Raw genomic sequence first — 13,788 nt, forward strand, 5'->3', positions numbered from 1 at the left:
GCTCCCAGTGCTTCCCCATTGAGAATGATATTTGCTGTGGGCTTTTCGTAGTTGGCTTTTAAGATGTCGAGGAATGTTCCCTCTATCGCTACACTCTGAAGAGTTTTGATCAGGAATGGATGCTGTATTTCGTCAAATGCCTCTCTGCATCTAATGAGAGGATCATATGGTTCTTGATTTTTCTCTTGCTGATATGATGAATCACATTGATTGTTTTACGAATGTTGAACCAGCCTTTTGTCCCAGGGATAAATCCTACTTGGTCATTGTGAATAATTTCTTAATGTACTGTTGGATCCTATTGGCTAGTATCTTGTTGAGAATTTTTGCTTCCATGTTCATCAGGGATATTGGTCTGTAATTCTCCTTTTTGGTGGGGTCTTTGTCTGGTTTTGGAATTAAGGTGATGCTGGCCTCATAGAACGAATTTGGAAGTACTCCATCTCTTTCTATCTTTCCAAACAGCTTTAGTAGAATAGGTATGGTTTCTTCTTTAAACGTTTGATAGAATTCCCCTGGGAAGCCATCTGGCCCTGGACTCTTGTGTCTTGGGCGGTTTTTGATGACTGCTTCCATTTCCTCTCTGGTTATTGGCCTGTTCAGGTTTTCTATTTCTTCCTGTTCCAGTTTTGGTAGTTTGTGGCTTTCCAGAAATGCATCCATATCTTCTAGATTGCCTAACAGCAATAGCACTGTTGGGGATTTACCCCAAAGATTCAGATGCAGTGAAACGCCAGGACACCTGCACCCCGATGTTTATAGCAGCAATGGCCACAATAGCCAAACTGTGGAAGGAGACTCGGTGTCCATCAAAAGATGAATGGATGAAGAAGATGTGGTTTATGTATACAATGGAATATTACTCAGCCATTAGAAACGACAAATTCCCACCATTTGCTTCAACGTGGATGGAACTGGAGGGTATTATGCTGAGTGAAGTAAGTCAATCGGAGAAGGACAAACATTGTATGTTCTCAGTCATTTGGAGAATATAAATAATAGTGAAAGGGAATATAAGGGAAGGGAGAAGAAATGTGTGGGAAATATCAGAAAGGGAGACAGAACATAAAGACTCCTAACTCTGGGAAAGGAACTAGGGGTGGTGGAACGGGAGGTGGGCGGGGGGTGGGGGTGAATGGGTGACAGGCACTCTGGGGGGCACTTGACGGGATGAGCACTGGGTGTTATTCTGTAAGTTGGTAAATTGAACATCAGTAAAAAATAAATTTATTATTAAAAAAAAAGAAAAAAAAGAAAAATAAGAAATGTTGAACAAATGGTTTATGAACCAAAGCAAGTTGGGAATGTCCACGAAGCTTTAGGTTGTGAATCCTTGATAGTTAATAGTCAGTCTCAAGGTGACATATGAGGGATCAAGAAAGCCATGAAGATTTTGAGGAACATTATATATATATAAATTTATATTTATATAAAATTTAAAATGTAAAAATATACACCATAAACTAGGATTTTTTTTTTACTAAATCATAGGCATAAATGCTAATGAAAGAAAGTTTGTTCAAATATGACTTTGTTTTATTCAAGCTTAATGGGGCAGGTGTTAGAATTCCTATAAGAAAAGTCATTATAAAGATAAGTGGCTTTAAATCCAGTGTCATTATTTTCATCATTCATCAGTCCTGTTTGCACTTGCTTTAGTACACATTTGCTTTGTTGATTTACTTTGCTATTTTCTCCCATGTGAGGGAATAAAACTGCTACAAATGATTCCCTTCAGCCATTTCAACATTATTATGTAACAGAATTTCAAACATAAAACAAGGGTACTGTTCCACTAGAGTGCAAGGCACCAGGGAAAATTAATAGCCGTCTGTTTAAGTGGGTAGCTTAACTGGCAGAAACTGTTTCCTCATTTTTAGGGGCATCTTGGTTTCTGAAGTTATAGTGAATAATTATGAAAAGCCAAAAATATCTAAAAATGCAGATAAAAGGAGACAGAATCCATGAAAATTTCTAACATAAATTTCTAACATTTCTAGCTGCCAATGACACATGGTATGTGTAGAGTGATGGGTTTTGGAGAGCAGCATTGTTCTTGTCTAGTACCATCAGCATCATTGGAGTTTCAGCTGGTGTTAGTATACAAATATCAGATAATACAAATTTTAAGGGAAAAAAACCTAAGACTTTAGGATTAAGTGTAGGGTTAAAAAAGATTATATTTACTGGTAAAAAATTAACTTATGAGAAGATAAAATTATTTGGGTTAAATTTCCTACTAATAATACGACTTCATATTATATAAGAAAAAATGAGCATTACGAAGAAAAAATTAAAAATTCCAAATTATTATTTTTTCCTTTATCTTTTCCCCACTGCCATGCTGCCTTTTGAACAACATTTAGCATATTTATTGATTTAACCTTTATATCTGTGGGTCAGTTTTCAGCTAATAATCATTCTTTTTAGTCTTCTTAGCTCTTCTAGTTCCTACAGTAATTATTTTCAGAGTTTCTGCGTAGTAGAATGATCTGAGGGCTTTGTCTCTCCAGCATCTAGGAGTCCGTGGAGGTCTGCTGGGACAGGATTCCAAGAAGGACAAAAGTGGTCTAAGGCTATGTTTGCTGGTTATCTGTGGGGTCCCTGGAACCAGAGCGAGCACACAGCTCTTATTGGAATTGAAGGTGTTGATGCTCAAGATAAAACTGAACTTGTCTAGGCAAGAGATATGCTTCTGTATACAAAGCAAAGAACAACACAGTGACTGCTGATCGCAAATTGAATAAAGCCAGAATAATCTGAGGAAAAGTAACTCGTGCTCATGGAAACAGTGGCATGGTTCATGCCAAATGTTGAAGCAATCTTTCTTTTAATTCCATCGGCCACAGAGTCCATGTACCCGTCCAGGATTTAAACTTACTGAAAAGTAAATAAATACAATAAATAAAATTGTAGATTTGTTTTCTCGTAAAAAAGAAAAGAAGAATTACCTAAGAAGTATGAGAGAAGTTCCTGAATCCAAATCACTAACTGTAGACATTTATTTGCTTTGTGTTATATAAGCTTGGATGGTTTCTTTGCACATTCATTATCTATAGATCCCACCCAATATATATACAAAAGAGAAGGAAATAAAAAATAGCCAATGTAACATGAGTACAAAGACCAATAAGTTAAGGGGAAACGTGATTTTTTGAATAGTTATTATTATACAGTCACTGTTGGGCTTTTTTGTATATTAACTTAAATTGTGAATGAAATATAAATACATTACTATTTTCATCACTTGACAGATAATGAAAGTTTCCATGATCATATAAAATGTTCAGTGACAGAGCCGATATTCCAAGTATAATATGGCTTACCTCTAGTGGCTTTATGAATAAACAAGTATGTTCAAAATAAAACATTGCAGAAAATCCAGAGAGAGAGCCACAAAAGACAGGTTAGTTTATGATACAGTAGAATTACAAACCAGTGCAGAAAGATATAATGGTACGCACATAAAAGTAGAGGTACTCAAACAATGGCTTATATTAATTGGGAGAGGGATTATTTGCTAACTCACACCAGATAAAACTGCAGGTGCCATGAATTCCTTAAATTTTGGATATAATTCTAGTGAAAATATTCTTAACAACACAAAAGTAAAAGCAGAGACAGCATAAACAATATGAAAAAAACAAGCAAGAGACTGCATATTTACTACATATATAACTGACAATCCAGAATATATAAATAACTGTTAAATATACAAATATTATATGGCAACAAAGAAATATGTAATATATATGGACAGACAATCCATCTCTCTAATAATAAAAGGACCATGATTTAAAATTAAAGTGGGATATCAAGTCACATGCATTAAAATGTTTAAAAAAGGTTATTTCAATTTATTTTAATTTTCTAATTTTAATTTTTAAATTTCTATTTTTAATTATTTGCTCTCATTTAAAGAAATAAGGACACTCGCACATTGCCATTGAGAGTGTCCATTAAAATACAATTGAGTAATACCTACTTAGGTTGTAGATGTGTATTATCTATTACCCAGTAATGCCATTTGTAGCTATACATGTTAGAGAAAATCTCCCACATATCAATAAATTAGCATACTGTTCCTAGTACCCCCATTAGCTACAGCCAATATATTTAAAGCAATCCAAGGATCCATCAAAAGAAGAATGAAAAAAAAATAAATTAAAATGTGATCATTATAATCACATTCCTTTAAATAAATGAAATAGAAGAGCATATATCCATGTGGAATGAAAACAATTCTTGTTTGCCAAAACTATTTGTCAAAAAATGAGAATCAGAACATGTGCTGAATGATGTCATTTATTTAATGCTCTAAAGTGTTCAAGTCTGTATTCTATATTGGTTCTGTGTGTGTGTGTGTGTGTGTGTGTGCACGCTCACATATAGATGGTTTAAAAACCATCTATTTTAGGAAATTTTTAGATTTACATACAAATTGTGAAGATAGCACAGAGAATTTACATAATCCCACAGTTGGTTTCATTTGTTATTTAAATCTTACATTAGTATGGCACATTTTCCACAATCAATGAGGTAATATGATTTACTACTACCTAACTAAAATCCCTACTTTATTCAGATTCCCCTAATTTTTGCCTAAAGTTATTTTGCTTTGCCACAATCACATCCACATTACATTGAGTCATCGAGCCTCCTTAGGCTTCTCATGGCTGTTAAAGCTTCTCAGATTTTTCAGTTTTTGATGACCTTGAAAGTTTTGAGAAGTGTGGGATAGATATTCTGTCCACCCAATTTATATTTATTTTATGTTTTTCTCTTGATTAGCATGATTGTTGATTTTGTGGAGGTGAAGTGACAGTCTCATGTCAGATCAAGGATACTTATTATCAATGTGACTTATCACTGTTGATCTTGACCTTGATCATCCAACTGAGCTAGTGAGGTAAGTTGCTCCAGTACAAAGCAATTCCATATCTCAATAATTCATGCTGTACTCTTTGGAAGGAAGTTACAACGCACAGCCCATTCTAAAAAGTGAAGAGTTCTGCTCTACCTTCTTTGAGGGCAAGACATCTACATAAATTATTTGGAATTTTCTTGCACTGGAGATTTGCCTCTTCTTCTTTATTTATTTATTCAATAAAATATTTATTAGTACTGAGTCATGGATATTTATACTCTTTCTTTGCCTGTCTCCCTCCTTCACTCCCTCTTTCTCTCTATACTCTCTATTCCTTTCTTCTTCCCTTCCTCCATCCTTCCCTCCCTCCCTGCTTCCCTCCTTTTCTTACTTTCTTTTCAAATTATTCCAGCTTTGATCATTGGGAACTCTTTCTATTTTTTTAAGATTTTATTTATTTGAGAGAGGGAAGGAGGGAGGGAGGGAGAAGAGAGAGAGAGAGGCAGAGACACAGGCAGAGGGAGAAGCAGGCTCCATGCGGGAAGCCTGATGGGGACTCCATTCCATCCCGGGACTCTGGGATCACGCCCTGAGGCAAAGGCAGACACAGGCTCAACCACAACAGGAGTTGGTTCCTGTGTCCTTTTGACAGACTCTATTGTTTCTTTTTCCTTTTTTTTTTTTTTTGATCAGTTATTTGGTACCATAAGATGCTCCAGGCTTATTCTATTATTTCTATAATGTTTCTAAAATCAACCATTTCTTCAAGGAAGTGATATTACAAACTGTGGGAACTAGGGATGCTTGTTGCTCCTGAGATTTTGTTGCTTCTAGCTTCTTTCAGCTGACAGTACAGGGTAATATCTCTGTGTTTATGAATTTTGTCTATTTTCATCTGGAAATATTTCTATATTTAACCATTTATTTCTGTATTTAAATACTTATGAATTCATACTAATGTATCCAACTCTAGTCTATTAACACATGGATAATTTTAGCCTTCTCTTGTTTCTATCTAATCTACCACTCCAATAGCAAGAAGCATGGATCCCACCAACTGCCATCCTTTTACTTAATTGGTTGTTTCATTATTGACATAAAATGGTTTCAAAATTGTTAATGAGTTCCCCATGAGAAACACTTTACCAACAAGAGTAATGTGCTATGTATGATTCCTTTTTCTTTTATTATTAGTGTCCACTCATTTCCAAAGGCAACTACGGTAGCTCATTTTCCCCTACCACATTCACCGAAGTTATTTTATACATTTGTAATACTGTGAGATTCTTCTGTCACAGTTGCCATTCCATCTTGGGATTCAAGTCTATTAAATAATTTTATTATTTTCATACAGTAAGGTTTGCATATACTATTCCTTATACCATAAGGGTCTATTGGTCTTGACAAATGCATAGTGTTATTTATCTATCATTATAGTGTCATGCTAAACAGCTTCACTGGCCTAAAAAAAGCCAATTAATAATAATAGTTTTTTTTTAAAAAAAAAGCATGATTCACTTATTTAACTACTTCCTCAAAGCCATGGCAACCACTGAGCTTTTTACTATCTTTATACCTTTGTCACTTCCAGAATGTCATATTAATGTAATCATACAGTATGTAGCCCTTTCAGATAAGCTGCTTTAATTTAGCAATATGGATTTATGATTCATTCATGTCTTTTCATGGTTCATTTCTATTTATCACTGAAGAGTACAGGTATACATTGGAGATATTGCAGGTTCGGTCCACACCACCACAATAAAGCAAATATTACGATAAAGTGAGTCAAATGAATTTTTTGATTTCCCAATGCATGTAAAAGTGAGATTTATATTATAGTGTAGTCTAGTAAGTGTGAAATAACATTACATCTAAAAAGCAATGTATGTACCTTAATTAAAAAAAATACTTCAGGGGCACCTGGGTGGCTCAATGATTGAGCAACTGCCTTTGGCTCGGATTGTAATCCCAGGGTCCTAGGATCGAGTCCTGCATCAGGCTCCCTAGAGGGAGCCTGCTCTTCCTTCTGCCTGTCTCTGCCTCTATCTCTGTGTGTCTCATGAATAAATAAATAAATCTTTAAAAATAAATAAATAAATAAATAAATAAATAAATAAATAGTACTTTATTGCTTAAAAATGCAACCATCATCTGAGCTTTTAGTGACTCATGATCACTGATCACAGATCACCATAACAAATATAATGAAAAAGTTTGAAATATTTTGAGAATTACCAAAATGTGACATAGAGACATGAAGTGAGCAAATGCCGTTGGAAAAATACTGCCAGCAGATTTGCTTGACATAGGGTTGCCAAAGACCGTCAGTTTGGGAGAAAAAAACAGTATCTGTGACACACAGTAAAGTGAAGAATAATAAAATGAGTTATGACTGTATTTCTTTTCACAGATGTACCATAGATATTTTCTTTCATTTACAGATTGAAAAATATATTGATATCTTCGATCTCTTGGAGATTATGAGTGAAATTGTTACAAACATTCATATATAGGTTTCTGGATGGACATGTTTTCAGATCAGCTGAGTATATACCTAGGAGCTTGATTTTTAGATCAGATGGTAAGACTATGGTTAGCTTTGTAAAAACAAAACCAAAAACAAACTGTTAAAGGTCTTCCAAAATGACTGCACCATTCATTTTCCCACTAGACATTAAGGTGGGTTCCTGCCGCTCCATAATCTTGGCATCAGTTGTATTGTAGGAGTTTCAAATTTTAGTCATTCTAATAGGTAACCACTGCTTTACTTTGTGTTTATCTAAAAAATGATGTTGGGTGGTTTTCCATATACTCATTTTCCACTTACATATTATCTTCAGTGAGATGTTTGTTCACTCTTTTGAGTTATAAGATTTCTTTAGATATTTTGGATACAAAACCTGACCTGGTATAATGTGGGTACATTAACTTGCAACTTGTAAACCTTGGTTTCCATATGAAAAAAGAGTATGGATAATAAGTGTCCTTATTTACAGGATTACTTGAAAACTAAATCAGCTACAATATATAGAAATATACCCATCACAATGCCTAGAACAGAGGACACATTAAATATTAGCAAATGTTGATTGTTTATTATGTGCACTGTTTTATGCTTTTGTTATGCATTAACTTGATTAATTTTTATAATATAATGAAATAAATGTTATCATTAGCATCAATATTTATTATCATTATTTCTTATTCTCATGGTACAAATGCACAAACCAAAAAAAAAAAAAAAGGGGAGATAAAGTGGCTAGCTAAAGTTTAAACAGTAGGAAATAGGGATCCCTGGGTGACTCAGCGGTTTAGCTCCTGCCTTCAGCCCAGGGTGTGATCCTGGAGACCTTGGACGGAGTCCCACAGCAGGTTTCCTGCATGGAGCCTGCTTCTCCCTCTGCCTGTGTCTCTGCCTCTGTGTCTCTCATGAATAAATAAATAAAATCTTAAAAGAAAAAAAACAGTAGGAAGTAGTAGGTGCTTTCTGACTTCCATACTTTTAACCATCATGCATTTAATTTCTTCCCATGAACTATAAAGATTTCAGGCTATTGTTACTTGAAAAAAAATTTCAAGATTTTAAAATATATTATTAACTATTTCTCTATCCTTATCTTTGAAGTTTATCAGAGAATTGTAGTCCATTGAGTATGGCTTGAAGAATCTTAAGATGCTTCTTTTTTTTAAATTTCCTTTTCTGTTTGATTTTCACTTTAAAGATTTTATTTATTTATTTTTTATTTATTTTGAAAGAGAGTGCAGAGCACCAAGAGAGCACACGAATTGGGAGGAGGGGCAGAGGGAACTGGAGTAGCAGGCTCCCTGCTTGAGCAGGGTATAGGACACAGGGCTTGATCCCAGGAACCCAGGAACATGACCTGAGCTGAAGGCAGACGCTTAACCTCCTGAGCCACCCGGTGCCCCTTAAGATGCTTTTTTGCTCTTATAACAAATAATTATCAGGATCAGACAAAGTAAAACCCCCAAACCCTTGTGCCAGGGTATAGTTTTACAGAAGTCTCATAATGCAAGCTCGTGATCAATGCAGCCTCTGCTATAGATTGTTCTTGTTTAGAAATAATAAATCTTTATATTATCATAAGAATCTATTCTATTCAAAAGCACTCGAAATGCTTTCAGGAAGATATGAAGAAAGAATTTGTCCTTAGTGGTCTCATTCTACAATTTATGTCTTCTTCCTTAGCGTTCTGGTATTAGGACCAGCAAGATTCATGTGTCACCCTTGATCTGAAGCAAATCACTCTGTGGAGTGAGATTTAAGATGCCTTCTATCACAATGAGCTCTCATTTGCCCATACTCTAAAGAAAAAGGATTTTCTCCTAAGCTGTCACTTAATGTTTTCCTACCAATTACATATGATTTTTTAAAAGAAATAGAGGACACCTGAGTGGATCAGTCAGTTAAGCATTGCACTCTTGGTATCAGCTCAGGTCTTGATCTCAGGGTCATGAGTCAAGCCCCTAGTTGTGCCCAGCATGGACCCTACATTAAAAAAAAAAAAGAAAGAAAGAAAGAAAGAAAGAAAGAAAGAAAGAAAGAAAGAAAGAAAGAAAGAAAGAAAGAAAGAAAGAAAGAAAGAAATCGAGCAAACTATACAGAATCTTCTAATTTAGCATATCCTGAAAATATACAGGGAAAAGCGAGCCATCAAAACTTCTCTTCCAGAGCAGCCCCAGTGGCCCAGAGGTTTAGCGCCGCCTTCATCCCGGGGTGTGATCCTGGAGACCCGGGATCGAGTCCCATGCCAGGCTCCCTGTATGGAGCCTGCTTCTCCCTCTGCTTGTGTCTCTGCCTCTCTCTCTCTCTCTCTGTCATGAATAAATAAATAAAATCTTAAAAAAAACCCAAAACTTCTCTTCCAGACCCCAGAACTCTGACAATTGCCAAGATTGTTTTCTTTATTAATACAAATACTACCCTTTGGGAACTGGCCTTAGGACCTCAATTTGCTCTTGGTATTAAATTGCAGTGAAGATGCGGAGACTAGTAATTAAATAAAAATAATTTCACCAGAAAATTGTCATTACCTAAAGTAGGTATAGCCATGGTCACCTTCATCCCCATCTAAGCTATATGCCTTATAACCCAAACTCATGAGCTTCTGGGAATAGTATAAAGGTTTAATATGTTTGAATATTAATACTACAATACTAAATTCCCAAAAAATAAAATTTCAGCCTCAACTATACAACTATGTTATTAGCAGGGTAATGACTACTATTAGAGACTGATAAAGTAAAATCCCAGGAGATAAATATGAGTTTATATCCCAAATCCCCTTTTCTAGCAAACCCATCTTAAAAAGGAATTATAAATGATGCTTCCTGCTATGGGGATATAAAGAATTTGGAATGTGTTACTGAGGTCTAGGTTACAGATCAGCTATTTGTTTTTAGTAATTAATCTTTTTTTAAATTTGTATTTATTTATTTATGATAGTCATACAGAGAGAGAGAGAGAGGCAGAGACACAGGCAGAGGGAGAAGCAGGCTCCATGCACCGGGAGCCCGACGTGGGACTCGATCCTGGGTCTCCAGGATTGCGCCCTGGGCCAAAGGCAGGTGTTAAACTGCTGTGCCACCCAGGGATCCCAGTAATTATTCTTTTTTCTTTTTCATCTATAGCTTCATTGAGATAGTTTACAAACTAAGTTTGTAAATGCACATGATGATTTTATACAAACATATATTGTGAACTGACTACCACGATAAGTTAACACATCTATTAATCACCTCATATAACTATTTATTTATTTATTTATTTATTTATTTATTTATTTATTTACAGCAAGAACATTTAAGATCTAATCTTAGCAATTTTGAGTATGTCATGCAGTATTGTTAACTACAGTCACCATTATGTATATTAGATCCCCAGAACCTCTTTGTCTTATAAGTTAAAGTCTCTGTGGTTTGACCAATTTTTCCCATTTTTTCCCACCTTCCAGCTCCTGACAACCACCATTCTACTCTAACTCTATGAGTTTGGATTTTTGGGATTCTAGATACGAATGAAATCATACAGTATTTGTCTTTCTCTGTCTGACATTTTATTTAGCATAATACCCTTAAGGTCCATAGATGTTGTCACAAATGACAGGATTCCCTTCTTTTTTATGGCTGAATAATATCCTGTGTGTGTGTATGTGTGTGTGTGTAAAACATTTTCTTTATCTATTCATCCATTATTGGATACGATCATTCTTGATGATTTATATGAGTGGCATAATTCATTTCTTAGACAAATCAAGAAGATTTGCATACTGATAAGCTCTTACAGAACTTAAAAGCTCACAATAACTATGGACATTATGAAATAAATGTTATTGTAGAACTCAAATTACAGTTCAAACTTGGATTCATTTAAAAAATTCTTCTTGTTTTTAAATGTAGTGACTTCATAAATTATGGCAGGTTACCCTTCACTGAATGCTACAGAGTAGAAATTATAATTCACGGCAGGCTGCATATATGGCAACGCTCAACATAAATCAAGGGATCACTTTATCCTGAATCATTATTTAGAATTAATAGTTCAAGGAAATCAGCTTCAGATCTAAGACTTATAACAAACAGATTCCTGGGACTGCTTCATTCCCAAACTCCAACTGCATTCTTCTTTCCAAAGTTGGTTCTAAAGTTGTCTTTAAATCGAGACTGGTAGATTTTTCACAAATATAAACAAAAGAAGACACAGTTAAATTTTAATCGGATAAACAATAAATTTTTAAATAAAAATATGCCCCAAATTTGCAATTATTCAATATTTATCAGATTCTCAAATTTACCTCATGTCTTATATTTTATCTTACAACTCAAGGTTAAATACTTTTTATTCCACACTCTAAGGATCAGCATTAAACAGCTCTTCTTGGGATGCCTCGATGGCTCAGCGGTTTAGCACCTGCCTTTGGCCCAGGGCGTGATCCTGGAGTCCCGGGATTGAGTCCTGTATCAGGCTCCCTGCATGGAGCCTACCTCCCACCCCTCCTCTCTCTCTCTGCCTGTGTCTCTGCCTCTCTCTCTTTCTGTGTCTTTCATCAATAAATACAATCTTTAAAGAAATAAACAGCTCTTCTTGCTGATCCCAACTGGCTCTTCATCCCTGAAGTTTATTTTTAAAATTTTAAGTTAATTAATTAAGCCATTAATTAACTTGTTATTGATCCTTATCCATACCTAGAGAAGCTCCCAGGAATTTTGATTGTTTCTGAACTACAGTCTTGCCAATTTTCTTTCTACCCTTTCAGGTAATCAAAATTCTTTCTTTAAACCCACTGAGTTGACTGGAAGCCTGATATTTACTGATATAATTCCTTGAAGGGACTGAATTTCTGCCAATTTCTACTGCACAGTGCCATCTGTTCCTGGGTCCTATGTCACCACATTCTAATGCCTTTTAAGATACATTAATATTTCACTGAATACTCTGATGTTTACTGTCTACCTGAGCTTCAGTTGTTACCTAATGCTACCTCCTGTGGTATGTTCTGGTTAATGGTTTACAATAGAGGCAGGTAGATGTTGCTATGTACTCAGCAACTGCCTTACAAAATGGATATGCTTTCTTCCTTCTCTCATATTCAGCATTTCAGAGTTTGCTCAATTTTGTGTTCAGGTTTTCTTTCATGCCTAAATTCTTCCTCCGTTTTGTTACTTTTAACGTCTCTCCAAATGTGAACATAATGAACAGGATGATTTCTAGGCTCTGGGCTCTTTCTACTATGTTCTGATCCCTCCATGGCCAATACTAAAAGTAGAAAGAACTATCTGACTGAAGAGTAGAATGTCCATATAATATTTTAGTAGTGTATAAGAGAAAGAAAGAGCTGTATTATATGGAGAAGAGAGAGTCAAAGGAGCACGAAGAAATAAAAGTGGAAAGCTGAAAATGAAAATTTATTAGTATATTTCATAGTGCTCTTTGGAGTCAATTCTGTCTTAACCTCACATGTATCTTCAAGCCCTTCCAAATTCTATTATTTGGCACACATTAACTTGACTAAATGTTTTTCACAGGTCCCATAAGCTTTTCATTGCTACACACCAAATATGTATCTTCAAAGGGCAAAGAGATAACCTGGACAAAACATTTTTCAATTTCTCAAAGATGCTTATCAGAAATATTTCTGATCACAATAAAAAGTAACTTTTAGAAATACAAGAAATTCTTTTCATCTCTATAAATATCATTTCCACTTTCTCACTGAGAAGAAGTGGTAAGGTTTCATTGACATTGTTAAATTTTTAGGACTTGAATAATAAATATTGTACAAAAACTATGCCATATAATGGAAGTTATAATTGCAAACAGTATAAGCAAACAATTGTATAGTAATATTTATATATATATATATATATATATAGTATGGTAATATTTAATTCACAGATAAAACTTAGCTAAAATTTTTCTAAATAGGAATATGAGGAAAGATTATTTTTAAACTGAGAAATATAATAGTAATTCCTTTAGAAGAAAGATATATGGAGGCTCTGGATGGCTCAGTCAGTAGAGCATACAACTCTTGATTACAGGGTCTTGAGTTTGAGCGCCATGCTGGGTATGCAGATTATAAAAGTAATAAGTAAACTTAAGAAAAGAAAGGAAGAAATATGTATCCCTTTTTTTTTGCCTTGAAAATCGAATCACTGATTAATCACAGTTTCTTTTCCATATTAAATTTTCATTTATCTCTTCTTTTCTTGGCCTGAAACTTAGACTTCTGTTTTTGCCCTCATATGAGTTGTTATGTTTTATTTTTGTACTTTATTAAACGTATCTAAAATTATTTTGGAATTGCAAAGAACATATTCAGTGGAAGACAGAAATGTTTGGATTTTTATCTTCAGATGGACCTTTAATTCCATCTAGGTAACTGTCCAATAACTAAACT

Source organism: Canis aureus, chromosome 10, assembly GCF_053574225.1.
Source record: "Canis aureus isolate CA01 chromosome 10, VMU_Caureus_v.1.0, whole genome shotgun sequence".
Classification (NCBI taxonomy): domain Eukaryota; kingdom Metazoa; phylum Chordata; class Mammalia; order Carnivora; family Canidae; genus Canis; species Canis aureus.